The 25,661-nt window shown below is 44.8% G+C and overlaps 1 long non-coding RNA gene across 1 annotated transcript in view; it reads left to right on the top strand.

Moving 5' to 3' along the window:
* The first annotated feature begins 2,289 nt into the window (after positions 1 to 2,289).
* The window catches only part of LOC144888823 (uncharacterized), a 48,888-nt gene continuing 25,516 nt past the window's right edge, over positions 2,290 to 25,661 (top strand). Inside the window, exon 1 of the long non-coding RNA XR_013621356.1 lies at positions 2,290 to 2,356. This is a non-coding gene — a long non-coding RNA (uncharacterized LOC144888823). The remainder of the gene's footprint in view (positions 2,357 to 25,661) is intronic.

The following is a 25,661-nucleotide window of genomic DNA, read 5'->3' as shown; positions in this document are numbered from 1 at the left end:
TCAAGAAATATACACCAACAACTGGGAGAATAACAAAAGAGCAGGAAAATACAAAAAACAATTGGACAGACTGGGGATAGACAAAGGAGGCTCATTGGAGTGGCTAAGGAGAGGTCAGCTCAACTGAGACAGCGAACAAATCATAATAAATGCCCAAGATCAAGGACACTACACCAATGGATTTAAAAAGATGGTGGGACTGAGCCAGACGGACAAGTGTAGATTCTGCAAGACAGAAACAGAAAGTACTAGTCACCTGCTCTCGGGATTCAAAAAAACTATTGTCAGAACAACTTTACACAAAACGGCACAACAAAGAATGCAAAGTGATTCATTGGCAAATCTGCAAAAATTTAAACACCTCAATTCCAGAAAACACTTGGAAACACGAGCCAAGGTCAATCATTGAAAATGAGGACGTCATGCTCATGTACGACCTGATGATTCCATCCAGCGTGGACATAGAAAATAAAGCATTGCAGTCCAGGCATTGTACTCGGGAACAAAAAGGAAAAGACAGCATTGCTGATTGAGATATCAGTACCCAGCAATTTTGGCCTAAACAACGCAGAAATCAAGAAAATGACCAAATACCAGGACCTCAAAAATGAGGGCAAGAGATCTTGGAAGCTGAAGAGCATCGAAATTGTACTAGTGATAATTGAAGCAACAGGAATGATAAAGGAGAACCTCACTGAGATTTTAAAAACCATCCCCGGAATATTACCACAAATGAACTACAACTGGAGACAATCCAGGGTTCGGAGACGACCCTAAAAAGAGCCCTTGGAACAAAACTCTGAAAAAGTTGAATAGCTTGTTCCATGAACGGTAATCCCTTCCCGAAGAGGAGGTGGATACTTTGAGTCCTGGAAGGACTCCGTTCCACCTCCTGAAACCCGCAAATGGAGATAACAACCAACAACCAACACACACACACACACACACACACACACACACACACACACACACACACGCACACACACAATTGAAGACCCCATCTCCTGCTGTTCAGAGGTACGGGGTTAATTACCATCACTGTTCAAGGGGAGTCACTTCCGCTTCCGGTACTGCCGGCGAGGTTGTGTTCTTCCAAGCTCTCCACATCATCAAAGTTAAGTATTTTTCCAGTTTGAGTTTTTGTCAAAACTGTACAATTAATTTTACTGTGCATGTGTCTACTGTGTGTTTCTAGTAAGATCTCGGTGTTGTAAATCGTGAATACCTGTGCGTAATAGTCGTTTTGTTCATGCCGCGTTTGAGGCCTGGTCCCTTGAGGCTTCCCGGTCTCCTCGGCAGTCGTTTGTTGTCTATTTACTTTCGTTCTCTCACTGTATTGCTTTTTACTTTGTCTTTCTTTTCACCCCATACCTCCCCCGAACATCTTACCCTTTGTTTAAAGTCTTAATTAAAAAAAATAAAAAAAATCTGAATAATAATTTCTCTCCTCGTGGCTTCCCTCCCCAGACCGAGACCACGTGTTTCGCTCCACCCGTTCTTTTCTCTCCTTCCTTCATATCTCAACCCTCTCCAGCCGATACCTTCCAATTCTGGTTTTCACCACAGTCGGGTCAATTTGTTTTATACCGTGTACCCCTTCCCTCCCCTCCTCTACCCCCCTCCCCCTTCCCCCCCCCCCCACCCCTCCCCCTTCCCCCCCCCCCCCACCCCTCCCCCTTCCCCCCCCCCACCCCTCCCCCTTCCCCCCCCCACCCCTCCCCCTTCCCCGCACCAGCCCTCTCTCTTCCACAGATCTACCGACGTCCCTGTTATCTACTGTTGTTGTACTTGTATGCTTTCCTCTCTCACCCCCTCATCTCCCGCTCCCTTTATTTTATTGTACGTTTTATGGGTCTGTGCCTGCTCTCGTGTGTAATGTGTTGGCTCTCACACGAGCCTTCACTCTGTATACAAAAAAAACAAAAACTGCACAGACATCAGATGGTTGTCGTTTTTGTTGAGGCTGCACACAGGCACTACCCACTCACCTTCGCTACCACCAGCTCCTTGGGAATAAAGATTCTATCCCCGGGAGCACAGGTTCTACCTCCAAAACACCACTTATTTTGATACAACTGTGGAAATCGTTCATTTTACATTTTATCATTTGAAAACTATAAAATTCCTCATCTCGACTTTATCATCAAAGTCTTCATGATCTTCTGCTCCTCCTCCTCCACTAAGATAAACACACGCACACGGGGGCAGACTCAAACAAGGAAACAAGATAGATGAACTGCAAGACAAACAAATAGCGAGCCAGGTGTAGAGAACTTGACACAGGTGACCAGAGGATGCAACAGGATGGCTGCGTTTAAAATATTCCTGCTATTCCTACTTTGTTTCTCCCGTAACAGTAAGTATGGTATCTTGTCATTTACTCACCAACACTCATCTTGTCATTCATTCACTAACACTCATCTTGTCATTCATTCACTAACACTCATTTGTCATTCAACTCGTTATTGCACTCTTTCGGCATTCAACTCGTAATTGCACTCTTCCACCCATCACACCACTCGAGCCCTCTCGTCTCCACGAGGGAGTTTTCATATCGTTCCATCCATATTTGTATCGAATTCACCATCTATCTATAATTCCAGCAATCTCTGTGTGTCTGTCTGTGTGTCTGTGTGTCTGTGTGTCTGTGTGTCTGTGACCGCTGTTTCTCGACAACCACGGGTCCGATATACTTGAAACTTGCCAGGTATATTGCTGGGGACCCGAGGATGTGCCTTTTCAAGGTTTCATATTAATCGGACAATTACTTACCGAGCTATGTCCAAAAAACGCTTCAACCAATCAGAGAGCAGCGAGCTATCACGTGTGCCGAACGTGGCGATCAGACTCTGCCTCGGACGGCACATTTGACAGCGTATTCATTTATTTCACGTTGGAAAACTATGTTGCCGTTAAACTATGTTTTAAAACGAATTCAAACTGCGATTAAATTAAAACGATTCATCCTAACTGCGATTTGCGAACTTCCGGACAGTGACGACTGTCCGGCAGCACGCTTTCCGGCATCCAATCACAGAACGCTTTGTTGCGTAGGCGTGGCCGATGTGAGACGAGCGGAGCTGAGCGCGTTACGAGCTGACCGCCATTACGGTACGTAATTCGATTTCTTATGCGCATTATTTCTCCCAATTCATTCATCTCCCAATTTCTCCCAATTCAATTCGTATCACTAATAAAAACGAATTTGCGATTCATTCGCTTTCCTGCGCGTTTGTGCACGCGATGGCGATTGCTTTACCAAACTCCGGAAGCCGTTCGCTTTGGACCAAACCATTGCATGAGGGGGGGGTTCTGTGGTCGTTGCGAATGGACCAAACCATTCATGTAAATAGAGGGGGGGGATTGTCACTGTACTCGCAAGCCGTTCGCCGTTCGCTTTGGCGTTGCGAATGAACCAAACCATTTCATGTAAATAGAGGGGGGGGGGATATAATTTTAGATAGATATATAGTACGGGCATATATATAGTACGGGCATGCCCTAGTAATTACAAACTCATCATAATCATCATCAAACATCAGACTCTGCAGAGCATCGGTGCAGCGAAGTCGTCTCTTGGGAAGGATTATGGTGGGTGGTTTAGATATGTTGGGTGGTTTAGATATGTTGGGTGGTTTAGTCATGATGAGTGGTTTGTTATGTTGGGTGGTTTGGTTATGCTGAGTGGTGTGGTTATGTTGAATTGTTTGGTTATGCTGAGTGGTTTGGTTATGTTGGATTGTTTGGTTATGTTGAGTGGTTTAGTTATGTTGGGTGGTTTAGTTATGTTGGGTGGTTTAGTTATGTTGAGTGGTTTAGTTATGTTGGGTGGTTTGGTTATGCTGAGTGGTTTGGTTATGCTGGGTGGTTTAGTTATGTTGAGTGGTTTAGTTATGTTGAGTGGTTTAGTTATGTTGAGTGGTTTAGTTATGTTGGGTGGTTTGGTTATGCTGAGTGGTTTGGTTATGCTGGGTGGTTTAGTTATGTTGAGTGGTTTAGTTATGTTGAGTGGTTTAGTTATGTTGAGTGGTTTAGTTATGTTGGGTGGTTTGGTTATGCTGAGTGGTTTGGTTATGCTGGGTGGTTTAGTTATGTTGGGTGGTTTAGTAATGTTGAGTGGTTTAGTTATGTTGAGTGGTTTAGTTATGTTGGGTGGTTTGGTTATGCTGAGTGGTTTGGTTATGCTGGGTGGTTTAGTTATGTTGGGTGGTTTAGTTATGTTGGGTGGTTTAGTTATGTTGGGTGGTTTGTTATGCTGAGTGGTTTGGTTATGCTTAGTTGTTTAGTTCTGTTGGGTGGTTTAGTTATGTTGGGTGGTTTAGTTATGTTGAGTGGTTTAGTTATGTTGGGTGGTTTAGTTATGTTGGGTGGTTTAGTTATGTTGGGTGGTTTGGTTATGTTGGGTGGTTTGGTTAAGCTGGGTGGTTTGGTTATGTTGGGTGGTTTAGTTATGTTGGGTGGTTTGGTTATGCTGAGTGGTTTGGTTATGCTGAGTTGTTTAGTTATGTTAATAATAATAATAATAATTCATTTATTTTGTATAGCGCTTTTCATGAAGCCCAAAGGCGCTTTGACAGAGTGCAAAACATAATACATAACAAAACATGAAAACAACAATTGCAAAAAGACAAGAATCAATAGGGAAATATTTAAAGCAAAAGGAGGGAGAAGGAGAAGTGATAGTCAGGGGATAAATGCTGTGGGTTAAATGTTGAATGCAGTGCTGAACAGGTGGGTCTTTAGTGATGTTGGGTGGTTTAGTTATGTTGGGTGGTTTAGTTATGTTGAGTGGTTTAGTTATGTTGGGTGGTTTAGTTATGTTGGGTGGTTTGGTTATGTTGGGTGGTTTGGTTAAGCTGGGTGGTTTAGTTCTGTTGGGTGGTTTAGTTATGTTGGGTGGTTTGGTTATGTTGGGTGGTTTAGTTATGTTGAGTGGTTTAGTTATGTTGGGTGGTTTAGTTATGTTGGGTGGTTTGGTTATGTTGGGTGGTTTGGTTAAGCTGGGTGGTTTGGTTATGTTGGGTGGCTTGGTTATGTTGGGTGGCTTGGTTATGTTGGGTGGTTTGGTTAAGCTGGGTGGTTTGGTTAAGCTGGGTGGTTTGGTTAAGCTGGGTGGTTTGGTTATGTTGGGTGGTTTGGTTATGTTGGGTGGTTTGGTTAAGTTGGGTGGCTTGGTTATGTTGGGTGGCTTGGTTATGTTGGGTGGTTTGGTTATGCTGAGTGGTTTGGTTATGCTGAGTTGTTTAGTTATGTTGGGTGGTTTGGTTATGTTGGGTGGTTTGGTTAAGTTGGGTGGTTTGGTTAAGCTGGGTGGTTTGGTTATGTTGGGTGGCTTGGTTATGCTGAGTGGTTTGGTTATGCTGAGTTGTTTAGTTATGTTGGGTGGTTTAGTTATGTTGAGTGGTTTAGTTATGTTGAGTGGTTTAGTTATGTTGAGTGGTTTAGTTATGTTGGGTGGTTTGGTTATGTTGGGTGGTTTGGTTAAGCTGGGTGGTTTGGTTGTGGTGTGTGGTTTGGTTGTGGTGGATGGTTTGGTTATGCTGAGTTGTTTAGTTATGTTGGGTGGTTTAGTTATGTTGAGTGGTTTAGTTATGTTGGGTGGTTTAGTTATGTTGGGTGGTTTGGTTATGTTGGGTGGTTTGGTCAAGCTGAGTGGTTTGGTTGTGGTGTGTGGTTTGGTTGTGGTGTGTGGTTTAGTTATGTTGGGTGGTTTAGTTATGTTTGGTGGTTTGGTTATGTTGGGTGGTTTGGTTAAGCTGGGTGGTTTGGTTGTGGTGTGTGGTTTGGTTGTGGTGGATGGTTTGGTTATGTTGGGTGGTTTGGTTAAGCTGGGTGGTTTGGTTGTGGTGTGTGGTTTGGTTGTGGTGTGTGGTTTGGTTATGTTGGGTGGTTTAGTTATGTTGGGTGGTTTAGTTATGTTGGGTGGTTTGGTTATGTTGGGTGGTTTGGTTAAGCTGGGTGGTTTGGTTGTGGTGTGTGGTTTGGTTATGTTGGGTGGTTTAGTTATGTTGGGTGGTTTAGTTATGTTGGGTGGTTTGGTTATGTTGGGTGGTTTGGTTAAGCTGGGTGGTTTGGTTGTGGTGTGTGGTTTGGTTATGTTGGGTGGTTTAGTTATGTTGGGTGGTTTGGTTATGTTGGGTGGTTTGGTTAAGCTGGGTGGTTTGGTTGTGGTGTGTGGTTTGGTTATGTTGGGTGGTTTGGTTAAGCTGGGTGGTTTGGTTGTGGTGTGTGGTTTGGTTATGTTGGGTGGTTTAGTTATGTTGGGTGGTTTAGTTATGTTGGGTGGTTTGGTTATGTTGGGTGGTTTGGTTAAGCTGGGTGGTTTGGTTGTGGTGTGTGGTTTGGTTATGTTGGGTGGTTTAGTTATGTTGGGTGGTTTGGTTTTGTTGGGTGGTTTGGTTAAGCTGGGTGGTTTGGTTGTGGTGTGTGGTTTGGTTATGTTGGGTGGTTTAGTTATGTTGGGTGGTTTGGTTATGTTGGGTGGTTTGGTTAAGCTGGGTGGTTTGGTTGTGGTGTGTGGTTTGGTTATGTTGGTTGGTTTAGTTATGTTGGCTGGTTTAGTTATGTTGGGTGGTTTGGTTATGTTGGGTGGTTTGGTTAAGCTGGGTGGTTTGGTTGTGGTGTGTGGTTTGGTTATGTTGGGTGGTTTGGTTATGTTGGGTGGTTTGGTTAAGCTGGGTGGTTTGGTTATGTTGGGTGGTTTGGTTGTGGTGAGTGGTTTGGTTATGTTGGCTGGTTTAGTTATGTTGGGTGGTTTGGTTATGTTGGGTGGTTTGGTTAAGCTGGGTGGTTTGGTTGTGGTGTGTGGTTTGGTTATGTTGGTTGGTTTAGTTATGTTGGCTGGTTTAGTTATGTTGGCTGGTTTAGTTATGTTGGGTGGTTTGGTTATGTTGGGTGGTTTGGTTAAGCTGGGTGGTTTGGTTGTGGTGTGTGGTTTGGTTGTGGTGGATGGTTTGATTATGTTGAGCTACACAATCTGTGTGCCTCAGAACCACTGGAACGCCGATGAGTTACAACCTTTCGATATTTGATAATGCTTTTAATAGTTGATGTTGGTCTTTTTCACACTGAAGAGAAACGTTATAGGGAACTCATGGCGATCGTGAATATAACATTTCTACTTGCAGCAATTTCACCTCATGTCCTATGGAACGTATTATTTAAATATATATTAGGTTTTTTTTAAAGGTTTTTCCCAAAAAAATTCGCGATTTCACTCGAGATTTTGACATAATTATTTTGTCCATGAGCTCCGATCATAAGAATATTGAATCCGATTTGAAATATCAGCTTTTAATAAGCCCATATGATAATCGTGCCAGGAGCCAATCATTGTGCACCTAGCCTCACGCGTAACAGTGAACGGACGAATAGACAGCTATCTCTGATATATATATATATATATATATATATATATATATATATATATATATATATATATATATATATATATATATATATATATATATATATATATATATATATATATATATATATACAGACGAATAGACAGCTATCTCTGATATATATATATATATACAGACGAATAGACAGCTATCTCTGATATATATATATATATATACAGACGAATAGACAGCTATCTCTGATATATATATATATATACAGACGAATAGACAGCTATCTCTGATATATATATATATATATATATATATATATATATATATATATATATATATATATATATATATATATATATATATATATATATATATATATATATATATATATATATACAGACGAATAGACAGCTATCTCTGATATATATATATATATATACAGACGAATAGACAGCTATCTCTGATATATATATATATATATACAGACGAATAGACAGCTATCTCTGATATATATATATATATACAGACGAATAGACAGCTATCTCTGATATATATATATATATATATATACAGACGAATAGACAGCTATCTCTGATATATATATATATATATATATACAGACGAATAGACAGCTATCTCTGTTATATATATATATATACAGACGAATAGACAGCTATCTCTGTTATATATATATATATATACAGACGAATAGACAGCTATCTCTGTTATATATATATATATATACAGACGAATAGACAGCTATCTCTGATATATATATATATATATATATATACAGACGAATAGACAGCTATCTCTGTTATATATATATATATATACAGACGAATAGACAGCTATCTCTGTTATATATACTAGGGCATGCCCGTACTATATATATGCCCGTACTATATATCTATCTAAAATTATATCCCCCCCCCCTCTATTTACATGAAATGGTTTGGTTCATTCGCAACGCCAAAGCGAACGGCGAACGGCTTGCGAGTACAGTGACAATCCCCCCCCTCTATTTACATGAATGGTTTGGTCCATTCGCAACGACCACAGAACCCCCCCCTCATGCAATGGTTTGGTCCAAAGCGAACGGCTTCCGGAGTTTGGTAAAGCAATCGCCATCGCGTGCACAAACGCGCAGGAAAGCGAATGAATCGCAAATTCGTTTTTATTAGTGATACGAATTGAATTGGGAGAAATTGGGAGATGAATGAATTGGGAGAAATAATGCGCATAAGAAATCGAATTACGTACCGTAATGGCGGTCAGCTCGTAACGCGCTCAGCTCCGCTCGTCTCACATCGGCCACGCCTACGCAACAAAGCGTTCTGTGATTGGATGCCGGAAAGCGTGCTGCCGGACAGTCGTCACTGTCCGGAAGTTCGCAAATCGCAGTTAGGATGAATCGTTTTAATTTAATCGCAGTTTGAATTCGTTTTAAAACATAGTTTAACGGCAACATAGTTTTCCAACGTGAAATAAATGAATACGCTGTCAAATGTGCCGTCCGAGGCAGAGTCTGATCGCCACGTTCGGCACACGTGATAGCTCGCTGCTCTCTGATTGGTTGAAGCGTTTTTTGGACATAGCTCGGTAAGTAATTGTCCGATTAATATGAAACCTTGAAAAGGCACATCCTCGGGTCCCCAGCAATATACCTGGCAAGTTTCAAGTATATCGGACCCGTGGTTGTCGAGAAACAGCGGTCACAGACACACAGACACACAGACACACAGACACACAGACAGACACACAGAGATTGCTGGAATTATAGATAGATATATATATATACAGACGAATAGACAGCTATCTCTGATATATATATATATATACAGACGAATAGACAGCTATCTCTGTTATATATATATATATATACAGACGAATAGACAGCTATCTCTGATATATATATATATATACAGACGAATAGACAGCTATCTCTGTTATATATATATATATATATACAGACGAATAGACAGCTATCTCTGTTATATATATATATATATATACAGACGAATAGACAGCTATCTCTGATATATATATATATATACAGACGAATAGACAGCTATCTCTGATATATATATATATATATATATATATATATACAGACGAATAGACAGCTATCTCTGATATATATATATATATATATACAGACGAATAGACAGCTATCTCTGTTATATATATATATATATACAGACGAATAGACAGCTATCTCTGTTATATATATATATATATACAGACGAATAGACAGCTATCTCTGTTATATATATATATATATACAGACGAATAGACAGCTATCTCTGATATATATATATATATATATATACAGACGAATAGACAGCTATCTCTGTTATATATATATATATACAGACGAATAGACAGCTATCTCTGTTATATATATATATATATATACAGACGAATAGACAGCTATCTCTGTTATATATATATATATATACAGACGAATAGACAGCTATCTCTGTTATATATATATATATATACAGACGAATAGACAGCTATCTCTGATATATATATATATATACAGACGAACAGACAGCTATCTCTGTTATATATATATATATACAGACGAATAGACAGCTATCTCTGTTATATATATATATATATACAGACGAATAGACAGCTATCTCTGTTATATATATATATATACAGACGAATAGACATGTTATAGTTAGGTCCAAAACTTCAATTCCGTGACCATTTTCTGGCTAGTAAGGTTTGACGATTGATTTGACTTCTATTGACATTTTATAACAAAGATAGCCTCTATGTCCCTCCCAAAAATCCCGGCATTTTTCGCCAGAGGCCCGAATCCAAGATGACCGCCGGCACTATCTTGAAAAATTAAGTTTTGAACCAGAACACCTAGAATCACGTACAAAGACACTTTTTTGGGTAATTTGACCACGAGGATTCCGAATCTGACATTAGTTTGACGTTATGACATTATTTTGACCCAGAAATCCAAGATGGCCACCATCCAGTAGAGCGAAAATGCAACTTTTGTACTTAAACATGTTAAAGAAACTACCTCCATAAGGATATCTTGCAGTAAAGTAATTGATGATTGCATGACAAGTAAACTCATTACACTTCAAAATAAGCTATTTTTAATAGCTGTGACTTGAACAGTTTTCAAATGAAGTAATTAATCAATATGACCTTTAATTATATGATTAGTCCGAATCAGAGCATTCTGCTTCACTAGAATCTGAATCATCAGATTCCGATGAATCTCCCCGCCTTTGTACATCATCATCTCGCTCCTCATTCCCCTCCTGGCTCTCATCTTCCTCACTCTCTTCAGCTGGCCCTGGTGCAGGTAGATGGGTCATCAGCTGCATAATCGATCACACAGTTGATTCTGTCTCGCATGCTCTGATCTTCGAGGACCACCGTGACTCTTGAACGTTGCCCATGCATTATCATACGAAATCAGGGACAGCTTTGATTCTGGGTGCTTTTCCGACTCCGGTTTACAGCACCAGACACATTTTGTTTTTTCATGTATCAGCCCTTCTACACTTGATCGCAGCCGCTTGGCAGGTGGAGAAGCAGCCGGGGGGAAAGCCTCAGACATGGACGAAGACTGAGATTGGCATTCCTTGACTTCTCGTTTTTCTGTCTTGTCTTGGCCTGCTCCAGTTTATTAGCATTCCATAAGGTCAGCCTTCATGATTTATGGACACATTGTCTGCCGGGACCATTATCCCAATTGACTGTTGCATAAACGTCTCCGAACTTGTCAAGACCGCTCCATAACAGGGCTTTTTTCTTGAGATTTTCCCAACTCTCAACGGAGGTAACGACATCAGTGGCTTCATTGCAAAGCCCGCCACACTGGAGGACACACGGAACGGTGGACATTCTCTTGACAGCTATCTTCTGAATACTGCGCTTCTCAGTGCCGTCTCATTCGCTCGTATACTCCCTGGAAAGACAGAAATAAGTATATGACATTACACACACAGACAAATAAAAAACAAGAAAATAGCAATTCACGAATCAGGACCTCAATTCCGTGGCCAGTATAGATTTAGCCAAAATAATGTGTTAATGCATGATCATATGTTCTCCCTTTTAAAAGTTGCATTTTCACTCTACTGGATGGTGGCCATCTTGGATTTCTGGGTCAAAATAATGTCATAACGTCAAACTAATGTCAGATTCGGAATCCTCGTGGTCAAATTACCCAAAAAAGTGTCTTTGTACGTGATTCTAGGTGTTCTGGTTCAAAACTTAATTTTTCAAGATAGTGCCGGCGGTCATCTTGGATTCGGGCCTCTGGCGAAAAATGCCGGGATTTTTGGGAGGGACATAGAGGCTATTTTTGTTATAAAATGTCAATAGAAGTCAAATCAATCGTCAAACCTTACTAGCCAGAAAATGGTCACGGAATTGAAGTTTTGGACCTAACTATATCTCTGTTATATATATATATATATATATATATATATATATATATATATATATATATATATATATATATATATATATATATAGTTGCGGATCTCAACGTCGGCCTTCCCCTTACCAAGGGGGGATTAATCCCCTTGTCTTTTATCAAGCCGACGTGATCCGGGGAGATGACGTTCCTCCCGGTCAGCGCTGAATAGGGTGGTAGGCCGAATTATTCCTATTACCTAATTACCAGCGCCTCCCAGGAAGCAAGGAAATAACCCCGCCTGAACCACGATTTTAGATGGGAATGCCGAGCGGTAGCGATCCGTGATCCGAGCCGTTAACAATGACTAGACCCGATTCTAAGCGGTTTCTAATCGTGCCACGTTTACCCCATGGAGAAATCACTAAAACGGTCGAATCAAGAGGAAAAGGAAGAACAGATTGGTTTATTACACCATGTACAGTAAAGAAGAAGAACACACAGTGCAGCCTTAAGAAGTCTTAACTTATCCCCAAGACAAACGGGCCCACACACACACAGACACACTCACACGGGGATGTAGATGGTCAGGGGTTGAGGGTCCAGGGATGGCGTCCACAGCTCGTCATCCGGGTCCCCGACTCGTACGGCGGTGTAGATGATAGGACAGACGGCAGGCGCTCCCCGCGTGTCGTTGGCGCGGATCGGATAATTATAGGGTGGAATGCGACAAACGGTAGGCTGGCGGTTACTGGCGACCACGGTCGCGTATGTAATAAATGCACTCGAACGCGCTGCTTGATGCGTTTGCCTCACGAGGCCTCCTGACAGTCCTCTGGCAAAGCGCATATAATCCTTCAGTCCTTATCAATTCTTTCGCACGAGAGTCCTCTTCACCTCTTGATACCAGCGCATAAGTCCTCCACACAACAATTCCAAGGCTTGGCTACCCTCACGAGCCCTTATGCAAAGCGCAAGTTGTGCAAATCCTTTGTAACGCGCGAATATCCTCAAGTCCTCTTGGTAAGTCCTTTGTAATGCGCGAATCGTGCCAGTCCTTTGGAAGGGCTTTGCGTGCGCGTTTATATAGCGCCGCCCAGCGAACCCTCTCGAATTTGCCAGCCGCGCTTTGACCACGCCCCTCACGCCATTCCACACGAGTCCTGGTTGGTCGTTGGCTCTTACCGGCTCCACCCTTGACGTCTGCTTGACGTGGCCACACCCCGACCATGCGCTCCTCCCCCTTTTCAGGCCTACCATGTGGCATTTGGCTGGTTTGAGCATCCCAATGCGAGGGCAATAGCAACAATGGGGCGCAGACTGGATGCTCCCCAACGAGGTAGATTGGCAGGGTGGGCCGCAAAATGAATGGGACCTAAGCTTATGATTTCTTTTACACAACGCAGGTATCACTAATGGAAATGGCCTACTCTTACACATACTATGACATAACTAATGTTCTAAGGTGGCCTACGTGTTGCATGTGGACTAACTATGGGGGCAAAACCTTTAACCGTTATTAATCAATATGTACATTTCTCAATATATATATATATATATATATATATATATATATATATATATATATATATATATATATATATATATATATATATATATATATATATATATATATATTGTTGTAGGTGACGGGTCGCGCCTCCCGGCACGGCCGTCCCACGGGTGCAACGCCGGCTGGTTCGACACAGATCTCGGGTTACGCGCCTCTATCGCGATACCAAATTACACCTGTGCCTTGCCAGTTGGGGAGACACCCGTCGCTACAGGTTGGGTTTGTCAGAGACCGAGCGAAGTCTGCCGCAACCTGTAGCCAGTTTGGTTTTAATTACAAATCGAGCGGATTGCTCTTCAATGCGACACAGATGAATGCAGTGCGGCAACTTCCATACGAATCAACCAGATTTAATGGGGGAACATTAGGGTACACAAAACAAGCAAGGCGTTCACGATAACATTATAATTCAACTATGAGTAATAACCCGCTCTTATCTAGGGAGCTATAATTAAGGGTTTCGCGGGGTGACCCTAACGAGATAAACCTTAGGCCTGGACAACATTCATACAAGACAGGGGGTACTTGGTGGTGTTGATGGACGAGAGGTGAAGATGTGAAAAGGGCGAATGCAGCTCGTAACAAGCCGATGTCGCCGGATTCGAAGGCCCCGCTTGGGCCTGCAGTCTGCCAAATGGCGGCCCGCCCTCTTATCGGCCACGCATCAAGCGTCGCGAAATGGCGGCCACCCGCTCTCTTTATCGGCCACGCGATCAGCACGATTTTCCGTTTCTCCCGCTCAATCACGCACGGAGAGAGCTCTCCGGCAGGAACCCGCCACGAAGGCCTGTCCACACGCCATCCGCGCATGCGTCTTTTCGCCTCCTTCCTCGCACTTTCTCAGCGACCCCTCGAAGCGCCGCTTCCAGTTTTTGACGGCGCTTGTCGTTTTTGCCCGCTCAATCGCGCTTTCTCACGTCAATCCATTGCCTCGATCATGGCATTGCAAACGAGGCCGGTCTTAATGGAACGTGCACCTTGTTTGATTGTCAAGATGTAATTAAAAGGGAACCGTCTCTTGTACACCACCAATGCACCACACAAAACAGCCTGCTACACCTTCCGACACAAAACTACCATCCCAGTACAGACGATCTATGGTAAACATACATCTAAGAGGGGACCTGAACTAATTCTATATTTAATAAACCACTAAGGGCCATTTCCGCAACACTACCCCCACCTTTCTCCCGAGGCTCTCCCGAGCCTCCACTAGGGGCAGCCCGCGGGAATGGCCCTGTCTAACGTACAGCACAAATCTCCCATTTACTCTAACCCACAACATTGCAAGCACTTAACTCCAAGAAGCAAAGTATCAGTAAGATTGGCATGTCCCTATCCTAGTGTGTCGGATCACTAATCTAACAAACACATCCACACTCTATGCACAATACTTAACATTCTAATTATGCATTTGCGCAGGAGGGCATTCAATGTTACTTTCAACACCAATATTCACATCGGAGCAAGACATTCAGAGTTTCAAAGCTTCTTGACGTGTTTGCTCCTTCACGCCTCCTCCCGGCAGTGTTGTGTCTTCACCCCAGAGGGGTTTCCTTACTTCGTGGCCTTATTGGCCTCTCACCAGGTGAGTTCAGTCGGCCCAGTGGCCTAATCTCACAAAGAGTCCTTCAGCCCACTGAGCCCACAAGACGGCATGAATCTTCGGCTGCAACAGCCCGCAAAAGCACTTTGGCCTCCATGGCCCACAAAAATGCTTCGGCCCACATGGCACACAAAAATGATCCGGCCACATGGCCTACAAAATGCTCCGGTCACATGGCCCACAACCGAGCAGCAGCAGGCAACAAGCCCTGCCTTGGACAGCAGGTGGCACAGTTCTATCGATGGTAAGCAAATGCAGTCTGGAGGCATTCTTGAGGGTGCAAGTGGGGGTGATGACCTCAGCCCAGGCAAAATGAAGAGTACCCTTAACCTTCCTTGCCTGACTTATCTTGGTACGACTTGTTTTGGTATGGTCTTTTTAAAAAGTCCTTTCACTTTTTAGCTGACAGGATGGTGTGCTTCTTAATCAATTGTTATCTGTGTGCTCATGACACACTGGTGGCTTCTCTGGCACTTGGAGAGGGCGACCGAACCTGGCCCTTGTTCACAACTTTCCCATCAACACGACTCGTACCAGGTGTCACACATGAATGGTGCGGAGGAGAGTTCATCGAACCTAACCTTTTACTTGAAGCTCTAACCAATGGCACAAACCCTGCCATTGCCACAATGATCCTAATGACCCATTTTTCCCAACCTGGCACACTGTTCCATTCTTTTAAACCTGGGCAAGGCCCTTATTTGTCTCTTTTTCTTCACTTGGTGGTGCCAGGCATAACTCATTGGCTGGGGAGTGTGACTACAACTAGGCCTCTTTGCCTGCTTCCAATAGGTGGTGAGGGACACCTAGCGACCTCGGGGTTCACCTGAGCGCGCCTCTGGCGCTCCTAAATAAGGGGTGGCTCTCTAGCCCCCACACTGTGCTCTCCAAGCACTCTAACCGGGTGGCTCTCTAGCCCCCGCACTGTGCTCTCTTAGCACTCTAAACCCTACTGTCTGGTGTCCCCTCCCGACTCACCAACTTCCAATACCATGTCACACTCCCAGCCAGTACCACCATACCTTGGCTGCACCTACCCCTAGCAGTCCGCCTGCACAATGGAACAGCAGCCAGAATCCACGTCAAATCCACTAAGTCCCCCTAACCTACACTCACTTGGTTAGGAGACTCCTACCAACAGGGTACATTGTTCGCACTCACTCTCCTCATTCACACAATCACGCCATTCATCCCAAACACCTTCGTCATTCATTCCACAGTGCCACACACCCAGTCCACAACACCATCCAACACCTTCCACTTTTTGCAGGGGTGTTTAACGCCCTGTCTGTCATGTCCCCACTATTTCTCTCACTTTTTTTTTTTTTTTTTTTTTAAATAGTCACGCACATCCACTTGTGCCACTCTTGTCTCTTCTGTCAGTCTCTCAATTTGCAATCTCTCTCGATATTATTTTCAGTCAAGAATTCCCTTTTTTTTTTTTTTTTCTTTCCAATCTGGCCTGCTTCTGTGGCTCATTGGAAAAGGAGTGAGGGAAGGAATCCCTCATTACCCCTTACATGGCCCCGCCGCCTTTCCGCCACGGCTCATAAGGGTCACGTCTCAATTGGGGTCGTGGTCCACCCCCTCCTTTTCTCCAGGGTTCGCGGAAGTCAGGTAGACCCCACTTGGGGGAGCGGCCTCCCCCTCTTCTCTTTAATTCCCTGAAGACAGGTAAATCCCATTTAGCTAGCCGAACCCCTCGTGTCCTCAGAGAGGTCCGATGACCAAGGGACACCTGGCGGTGTCGTTGCTGGGCCCCTCTTGTTCGAAAATGGGTCCAGGGAGTATGTGACGCATGCCAACGCCGCCTGCTACGCATCTGCGCTCTACCTCGAAGTTCCTGTGAAGCTGAGGGAGAAATTACAATCCCCTTTCTAAAGCCTGCTCCTGGTGGAATTTCTATTTCCCCTTGCACCTCGAACCTATTTCCTACGTCACCACTCATTCCATGCTCCGCACTCACACACGTTTCGGCCTTGACAGCACACCCCGGTGCTGTAAACTGGACTATGGGCTCACAGCATTCATCCACAGGCATTCCATCCACACATTCAGGTGTCACGCATACGTGCACCCCATCGGACAGAGTCTCTTGATTAACATCAAATCCAATTGCGAACTTAAGCTCATCGTCCGCACCATGTATGCAGATGCCCACGTACCTGCTTCGTTCCAAAGTCACATCGGTCCGGTCGCTCATCATTGGTTCGCCAAACTCCTCTGGGCCTGTCAGCTTCACTTGCTGGACCTGCTCAAAATGTGTTTCATGAGTCAACAACCCCGTATACTCCCTCCATGTCTCCATCACCAGGGTTTGCTCCAATTGTTGTTTCATTCGACGAGTGATGCCAATCAAGTCCTGCACCACTAACATTCCTCCCTGTGATGACGTCACAAATCCCACATTATTGTGCTGCCCTACTTCCTGGCTCCATTTTCTTTCCCAGTTGAGTCGTTCTTCCTCTCTGAGCCTTTTTAGTTGTTCGTTACCTTTCCGGAGTCTTTCCATCTCTGCGGACTCCACCCTTGCTTTCTCCTTTAATTGGTCAATTTCCGATTCATATTCCTCTTGTTTCTTATGCCACCGTCCCTCTTGTGCTTCATTCTCCAATCTCGTCGTTTCTCTCAATTGATTGATTTCCTTTTCCTGCTTCATTCGTTGTTCTTTCATTACACGTTCATCCATCTCATTCTTTGACCTTGCTTTGGCTTCTGCCTGTTCGATCTGCACAGTGTAGTTCCTTTTTAGTTGATCAATTTCAAATTCATATTCTTTTTGTTTCGTATCCCATCGTCTCTTTTGTTCTTCATTCTCCAATCTCGTCGTTTCTCTCAATTGATTGATTTCCTTCTCCTGCTTCATTCGTTGTTCTTTCATTACCCTTTCATCCATGTCATTCTTTGACCTTGCTTTGGCTTCCATCTGTTCAATCTGCACAGTGTGGTTCCTTAACATTTCACTCTCCATCCTCTCTTTTTCCTCACTTATCTCCTCTACTCTTTCGCATGCTTCCTCTCTCCTTTTGTCCATCCTCTTCCCGTATTCCTTGCTACTTTCCATTTGACGTGCCAGTTCATTTCCTCTGTACTCTGATTCCCGAAACTGGCTTGATTTCTCAGACAATTCTCCCTTCAGTTGTTCCAATTCCAATTCGAGAATCCGTGCTCGTTCCCATCTGGAATCTGTGTTGTCTCGCAATGCGCCGGCCAAGGCCATTTCCGTCCAGTGAATTCGTTCCTGTGCATCGACCAATTGTTGTGACTCCCTTTGCTCCTCATTTTCCTGAACCTCACTTGCCTGCTGTAGTGCCTCATGCAATTTCGTGTGTAACTCCCCAATATAATCGTCCTTACACTCCACCTGCTCCCAGGCATCGTCCAATCGTGCATGAAGCTCGTTAATGTACGCATTGTCGTCCTGCTTATTTTGCCATGACGCATGCTGTGACCACGTGGTTTGGATCGGTGGGTGGGAGCGTTTTCTTCGTGATGTGCGGCTCGTTGCACTCTTAATACCGATTCTCTCCCACCTCGTATCACGCTGCTGAGCCGCGCAGCCATTTTGCGACTCCATCTTCCTTTATAAATTACGAAGTTTGACACCCAATCCACTCAAAATAAAAATGAAACCAAATTTGGAATTTGCGAGCGACGTGTTTTTTTCTTTTTTTTTTACGCGCCTCTCACAATCGATGTTCGGGGTGCGAAATGCACCCCAGGTCCAAATCCCACTCCTGACACCAGTGTTGTAGGTGACGGGTCGCGCCTCCCGGCACGGCCGTCCCACGGGTGCAACGCCGGCTGGTTCGACACAGATCTCGGGTTACGCGCCTCTATCGCGATACCAAATTACACCTGTGCCTTGCCAGTTGGGGAGACACCCGTCGCTACAGGTTGGGTTTGTCAGAGACCGAGCGAAGTCTGCCGCAACCTGTAGCCAGTTTGGTTTTAATTACAAATCGAGCGGATTGCTCTTCAATGCGACACAGATGAATGCAGTGCGGCAACTTCCATACGAATCAACCAGATTTAATGGGGGAACATTAGGGTACACAAAACAAGCAAGGCGTTCACGATAACATTATAATTCAACTATGAGTAATAACCCGCTCTTATCTAGGGAGCTATAATTAAGGGTTTCGCGGGGTGACCCTAACGAGATAAACCTTAGGCCTGGACAACATTCATACAAGACAGGGGGTACTTGGTGGTGTTGATGGACGAGAGGTGAAGATGTGAAAAGGGCGAATGCAGCTCGTAACAAGCCGATGTCGCCGGATTCGAAGGCCCCGCTTGGGCCTGCAGTCTGCCAAATGGCGGCCCGCCCTCTTATCGGCCACGCATCAAGCGTCGCGAAATGGCGGCCACCCGCTCTCTTTATCGGCCACGCGATCAGCACGATTTTCCGTTTCTCCCGCTCAATCACGCACGGAGAGAGCTCTCCGGCAGGAACCCGCCACGAAGGCCTGTCCACACGCCATCCGCGCATGCGTCTTTTCGCCTCCTTCCTCGCACTTTCTCAGCGACCCCTCGAAGCGCCGCTTCCAGTTTTTGACGGCGCTTGTCGTTTTTGCCCGCTCAATCGCGCTTTCTCACGTCAATCCATTGCCTCGATCATGGCATTGCAAACGAGGCCGGTCTTAATGGAACGTGCACCTTGTTTGATTGTCAAGATGTAATTAAAAGGGAACCGTCTCTTGTACACCACCAATGCACCACACAAAACAGCCTGCTACACCTTCCGACACAAAACTACCATCCCAGTACAGACGATCTATGGTAAACATACATCTAAGAGGGGACCTGAACTAATTCTATATTTAATAAACCACTAAGGGCCATTTCCGCAACAATATATATATATATCAGTTACTATGCGATTTCATACCATCAGTGGTGAACCGCCATTAAGGTATCCCATCCAGCTATGCTGTATGTTGTTGTAAAATGTCACCCTCCTTCTTGCATTTGTTGTTGTATAAAGGTCAAAGGGCGTTCCCGTAGTTAATTCCATAAAACATACACGAAGGACACCATATATCCCGGTTCGGTAGTTATATCCTTATTATGTGTATTAGTGTAAGGCCGTGTCTTCCATTAATTTAAATACTCCATTGCACCAAGTGAAATAATAGATAGATCCCCTTCCCTTCACATTCCCCTTCCAACAATTGCCAACTGTTCCCTCCGCGACTCCATTCGCCACGAGGTCGGCTCGGAGAAGAAGGGGGAGGAGCTGCCGACTCCTGGGCGTGCCCGCCCATCGTCATCAAGGGCGGAGCCAGAGGGCCATGCCGACCAATCAGGGCCGAGGCGAGCTCACCGATGGGCCTGTTCTAGAGGCCGGCGGCTTGTTTTGCCCGCGGCGTTATAAAGAGCGCGCGCGGAAGCCGTGGACAAGAAGTGCGCACGAGGGCGAAGCAAGAGAGGAACGTCCTGAGAGAGATACGTCCTAAGATATACGTCCAAAGAGATACATGCAGAGATACGTGCGACGATCAAGTGCAAGCGAGTCAGAGCGGCGAAGTGCGAAGTGCCAAGTAGGGCAAGTGCTGAGTGTGCAGTGCCAAGCGCAAGAGAGTTCTAAGGAGGAGCTTTGGAGAGCGCACGGTGCACCGGAGGGGCTTCGCCGTGCAGTTTGGAACCGCGGCTGTTGGCGATCCCAGCTCGGGTATTGACGGCGGCTATCCGCTCCCGGCCCGACCGATCCCCGCTGAACCTTCCTCCCCCGCCAAGCCATTCCTCCTTCCGATCCTTCCTGCCTGCAAATTCCCAATTCGTGTGAGTCCGTCTTTCGTTTGTTCTGTCCAGGGTTCTAAGTAAGACCGCCATAGATAAGCTAAGTTTCACTGTGTCCGCTTCTTCTTCTTCTGTTTTTTTTTTATTATCCTTCCTTCTCCTTGGTTTCTTTGATTGTGTAAATAAATTTTTTTTTAAAAACCACCTTTAGAGGCCATTTTTCCCCGCGAAGCGGGGGTTGGCCTTTTTCGGGAACCGTGGTTGTTGTTGTTTTTCGGTCCCCTTTTTGAAGCAATGTTTTACAGCCGGATGCCCTTCCTGACGCCAACCCTTTTTGCCGCCTTTAACGACAAACAGGGAATTACCAGTGAACTGGTACTCAATTAGCCGACCTCGGAAGGATGACAGGCTGAGTCAACCCCCCTGGCGTTAATTCAGCGATTGACCGGCATTCGAACCCAGGATCCTAGGATCCTAAGCCGGCACCCTAGCCGCTAGCCCAACACCAGGGTTAATAAATGGTGTAAATAGTAGGAATAAATTTAGTAGCATTTCCAACCTTTTTGCTTTGGTGTTCTTCTTCTTCACTTCCTTCGCTTTAGTCTTTTCCCCATTGAATATCTGTGGCGCGAATCGGCCAACGTTCAGGAATCGGGTTAGTCGGGGTAACTGTTCGGGCGCGGCGGCCATCCGCTCGGCAAACAACATCCTCGCCGCGGTCCCGTAACAATATGTTCAGTTCTCCAGATTTCAATGAGCGCACGTAATGACGTCACTGCCATGTACATACGCTCTGCCTGTCAAGCTCTCAAGAGAACCCTCTGACAGAGCAGAATTTTGATCTTAGTTCAGATACTGTCATAAGTGTATGTAAAACTCACAGTTACCGACCTGGTTTCGCCCTTTTGGGGCTCATCAGGGCAACGCAGTGAGTCCCGCATACACCAATGACTCTGAAAACCTTTCGGTTATATACCAGTTACTATGCGATTTCATACCATCAGTGGTGAACCGCCATTAAGGTATCCCATCCAGCTATGCTGTACCTTAATGGGAGCGATAAGTACCATCTGCCACATGGCACATTATCTCTGGTATCCACTCATTATATGGAATCCCCTGGATGCAGCCGGGAGCAAACCAATCCAAATATATTGTTGCGGATTTGAGAATCCTGTGTTTGTAAATATCACCCTCTGTAAATAGTAATTCTTGTAAATACCTCCGTTTTGTGTGAAAGGTCAAAGGTCGTCCCCTTAGTTAATCCATCGCATGCACGTAGAAAATCATATACCCTTCTAAATAGTTATTTCTTATTCTATGTCAGTTTAAGGCTCTGTTGCCCATTAGTTGACACTGCATTGCACCGAATCGAATAAGATAGATCCCCTTCTTCAAATTCCCCCAAAGCCTCCCTTTCCAACTGCATTTATTGCCAACTGCATTTGCCGCCATTACGGCGTGGTCAAGCCTCGGAGAAGAAGAGGGAGGAGCTACATCAAGGGCGTTGCCCGCCCATCGTCATCAAAAGGTGGAGCCAGCGAGCCCCCACCAGCCAACCAGGGTTCATGAGATACCATCACGGGCGTGGCGCGCATTGATCTTGAAGCGCGTTATAAAAGCGCCCGCGCAAGCCTTTTCAAGAGATGCGGGAGATGCGGCAGGTGTGGCAGATGCGTGACCCAAGCAGATGAGCTGAGTCCACCGCAGTTGAGTCCACCGCAGTTGAGTCCACCGCAGTTGAGTCCACCGCAGTTGAGTTGAGCTTCGACACACAGCTTCGACCCGCTGCTACGCGGGAACCAGCTTGCGGTGGCATCGGTGGCCGTCGATGTCCAGCCCGACGTCCCGTGCGGGAGCAAGCTCCAGCTGAACCTTCCTCCCCTTCCAGCCATTGATTCCTGCTTCATTCCCATTGTGTAAGTCTGACTGTCGTCTGTTTGTCTGTATTGTCCCTGGGGTTTAAGTAAGCCTGTATAGATAAGTAGAATTGCACTGTGTCTTCCTCTTCTGTAAATTACTTTCGTTTTCTTTCCTTCTCCTTGGTTTCTTTGGTTTTGTACAATAGTAATTAATAATAAATCCCTGTTCTTCCTACCTTTGCCTTTTCTTCTTCACATCCGTTCGTCTTTGTGATTTCCATAATTAAACACCTGTGGCACGATTTGGCCAACGCATAAGGATCGGGTCTAGTTTTTGTTAATGGTTCGAACCGCGGGCTGCTAATCCGCTCGGCAAATAACATCTTGTCCGCGGTCTCGAGCGGAGCTACCCCCCTGCCTTGTGGAGCAGGGTAGCTTCAGGAGCGGAGACGGCCAGTGAAAATAGATGGGGGATTAACCCCCCCCCCCCCCCCGCTAAAGGGGAGCGCCGTACTCCGTTTCCGTAACAATATGTTCAGTTCTCCAGCTTTCAATTAGCGCACGTAATGACGTCACTGCCATGTACATACGCTCTGCCTGTCAAGCTCTCAAGAGAACCCTCTGACAGAGCAGAATTTTGATCTTAGTTCAGATACTGTCATAAGTGTATGTAAAACTCACAGTTACCGATCTGGTTTCGCCCTTTTGGGGCTCATCAGGGCAACGCAGTGAGTCCCGCATACACCTATGTCTCTGAAAACCTTTCGGACTACTGCAACAGCCTCCTCTATGGTTCACCCTCAAATATCATCAATAAACTTCAATACATTCAGAACTCCGCTGCCCGTCTACTCACCCAATCCCGGGCCCAGGACCACATCACCCCCGTCCTTCACAAGCTCCACTGGCTCCCCATCTCCCAGAGAATCCAGTAGAAAATCCTCCTCCTGACCTACAAAGCCCTCCATAACCTGGCCCCATCCTATCTGACTGACCTCCTAGCCAGACACACTCCCACCTGCACCCTCCGCTCTGCTGCTGCCAACCTCCTGTCCCCCCTCATCCAGACCAAACTCAGATCCTGGGGGGACAGGGCCTTCTCCATCGCCGCTCCCACACTCTGGAACTCACTACCTCAAACCATCAGACTCCTCCTCACTCACCACATTCAAATCATCACTCAAGACCCACCTGTTCAACACCGCATTCAACCCCTGACCGTCTCTTCTCCTTCTCCTTCCTTTCTGTTTGGTTATTTAATTCTGTATTTTTGTCTTTTTTGTCTATGTTTTACGTACTATGTCAAAGCGTCTTGGGTTTCTTGAAAAGCGCTATACAAAATAAATGTATTATTATTATTATTATTATTATTATTATTATTATTATTATTATTATTATAATGTGCCATGGTACTTATCGCTCCCATTAAGGTACAGCATAGCTGGATGGGATACCTTAATGGCGGTTCACCACTGATGGTATGAAATCGCATAGTAACTGGTATATAACCGAAAGGTTTTCAGAGTCATAGGTGTATGCGGGACTCACTGCGTTGCCCTGATGAGCCCCAAAAGGGCGAAACCAGGTCGGTAACTGTGAGTTTTACATACACTTATGACAGTATCTGAACTAAGATCAAAATTCTGCTCTGTCAGAGGGTTCTCTTGAGAGCTTGACAGGCAGAGCGTATGTACATGGCAGTGACGTCATTACGTGCGCTCATTAAAAGCTGGAGAACTGAAATTATATTTGGATTGGTTGCTCCCGGCTGCATCCAGGCGATTCCATATAATGAGTGGACACCAGAGATAATGTGCCGTGTGGCAGACGGTACTTATCGCTCCCATTAAGGTACAGCATAGATGGGTGGCTCTTAAAGGTTTGAAATCGCATAATAACTGATATATATCTATATACATATATATATATATATATATATATATATATATATATATATATATATATATATATATATATATATATATATATATATATATATATATATATGTTGTTGTGGATATGAGAATGTTTTTTTAATTTATTGTTGTGTAGTGAATTGTTGTAAAATGTCACCCTCCTTCCTGCATTTGTTGTTGTATAAAGGTCACCACCAAAAAGCCACCACTCCATGACAAACAGCATTGTCGAGTTGACGGACCATCTCCAGAGGAAGCGGCAATAACTTTTGGAGACGTGCAGTAGTTGTTTTCCACTAATACAGAACGCAACAACCCTTGTATACTCGACTGTGACGCCAATCATCAAATGCACCTGTCCATACATTTTGCCACGCCACCTGTGATATAATCCTGTTGTTGACTTCTTGCTGCGACAGACAATCAGTGACATGGTTCTTTTAACAAATAAATCACCAAAGTGTAAAAGAAACTCACCAGATTGATATACTGAGTTAAGAAAGTAAACCCAAGTCAAGAAAAAAAAAATATTCCATATTAAATGCCAAGACTGTGTGTGTGTATATATATATATATATATATATATATATATATATATATATATATATATTGTTGCGGATATGGGATTTGCATCCATCCATATCCGCTTGTAAATATTCCCCTATTTCCTCAATACTTCCCAACTATCCCCAATCCCCCATTCCCTAGTCCCATTTTCTGTAAACAACACTCTGTAGACCCGACCTCCCCCTATTTCCCCCATTAAATGTCGTGCCCAGGTTCACCGCATCTCATGTAAGACAACTATAGGACATCTTGCTAGTTATTCTTAGTCTATGTCAGTTAAGGACTCGTTTCCATTAATTCTGACCCTTCGTTGCACCAGAATGTGATTGTATGGCACCGTTAGGAAGTTTAGGACCTCCCAATACCTCCCCGCAGCTCTTCCTCACGGTTCAGCAACAACAACAACAGCAACGGCAGCGGCGGGCGCGGGAAGTGCGCGTCCTCACTCCGGCTTGGTTGGTAGGGGGTGTTGGGAGGGCACCAGGCCTTCCCAACGAGCCGCCATCGAACATGTGCTCGACGGGGTTACCAAATAGGGGCTCCCTGTCAGCTCCTCGTCAAGGGCGGAGCCCGGTAACCCCCGCACCCAATGGAAGCGGCGGACCGGCCCCAGTGGGGCGGAGCCAACCAGC

This window comes from Myxine glutinosa, chromosome 14 (assembly GCF_964187855.1).
Source record: "Myxine glutinosa chromosome 14, kmMyxGlut1.1, whole genome shotgun sequence".
In the NCBI taxonomy this organism is placed as follows: domain Eukaryota; kingdom Metazoa; phylum Chordata; class Myxini; order Myxiniformes; family Myxinidae; genus Myxine; species Myxine glutinosa.
The sequence above is the reverse complement of the archived record's forward strand: the minus strand, read 5'-3'. Positions and strand labels throughout refer to the sequence as shown.